This window comes from Papaver somniferum, chromosome 4 (genome assembly GCF_003573695.1).
Source record: "Papaver somniferum cultivar HN1 chromosome 4, ASM357369v1, whole genome shotgun sequence".
In the NCBI taxonomy this organism is placed as follows: Eukaryota; Viridiplantae; Streptophyta; class Magnoliopsida; order Ranunculales; family Papaveraceae; genus Papaver; species Papaver somniferum.
This window is the reverse complement of record NC_039361.1, coordinates 105,721,457-105,722,704: the sequence shown is the minus strand read 5'-3', so window position 1 is coordinate 105,722,704 and position 1,248 is coordinate 105,721,457. Positions and strand designations below refer to the sequence as shown.

The following is a 1,248-nucleotide window of genomic DNA, read 5'->3' as shown; positions in this document are numbered from 1 at the left end:
GTTATGCAACCTTGTTCTGGACTGCATAATAGGTTATGCAACAAATTTTGTAGATGCATAATAGGTTATACATCCATTTTTATAAATGCATAATCATATTATGTGCTTTTCTTTCCCTGTATTGCACAACAATAATTCGTGCTTCTCTTTCCCTGTATTGCACAATAGTCATACATTAATTCCCGACAGTAAAATCATTTCCTGTAACTTCTTCTTGCAATAACTATCTTCTCAGCTCCAACATTGCTTTGTGGATTGCCCTCTTACTCATTCCATGATCCACTGCCCAAAACAACAATTTTAAATCAGACTGTTGTCATCACTTTTTGACTATGGGAGATAGATACAACATATAGCTTGGCGATCAGTCTGAGCTTCTAGGCAGTGCTGTTCGAACTGGACGTCAAAGAGAGCTTGTTGCAACTTTGCGAGTTGTGTCATCAATGGGTTAAGGTGCTCTGCAAAACCATGTGCAAGAAACAACGAGAGGTCACCTTTTCCATTTTTATCAAGAAAGACGAGAGTATTCAAAACCTTAGATATTCTCCAAACATCCCGTCCTTAGCACGCTGGCCATGATATGCAAAATGGCGAATATGAATATCAAAGTCGACGGTTTCGTAATGAGGACCCTTTTTCTTGAAACAAAATTGGTGCAGACCTTCCCTGTGAACCACAAACTCAAATTTCTCGCTCGTCTTGTCATGAGAATAGTGAACCAATTATCCTCTTGGATCCTTTGCCTGCATTATCGTTACTCCTATAGAACATCATCTTAACACAGCAATCAAAAATAAAAAAAGACACAAAACTTACAATAAGATCGATACCGTCTTTCAAACCAGAATTCCATGGTACATCTTGGATTCATTCACAGTACCACTTTCACCTTCCATATGATCAGCTGCAATCATTAAACCAACCAAACCATCTAAATCTATTACAATTTCTCAATAACATCTCAACCCATTCATTCTTGGATTCACTTTCTCCTCCGTAACAGCTGCAGTTCCATGTATTTCCAGCAATCAAAACCATGTTAATCATAGATCTACAGCTTCACTTTCTTGAAACAAGGTTTGATATATTCATATATCTACCGCTAAAACTTGTTTTCAATGAAGAAATTTCGGATTTTTATGAAATCAGATTGAAATCAGATTGAAATCAGATAGGATCTGGAGATGGAAGAGAAAAAGAGAAGAAGAAAGATGAAGAGTACGATAAAATTTAATTTCAATATTTTTG

General features: G+C 36.5%; 1 pseudogene; it reads right to left on the bottom strand.

Moving 5' to 3' along the window:
* Nucleotides 1-223: 223 nt before the first annotated feature.
* LOC113272938 lies at nt 224-1,038 on the bottom strand (annotated as a pseudogene).
* Nucleotides 1,039-1,248: the final 210 nt, after the last annotated feature.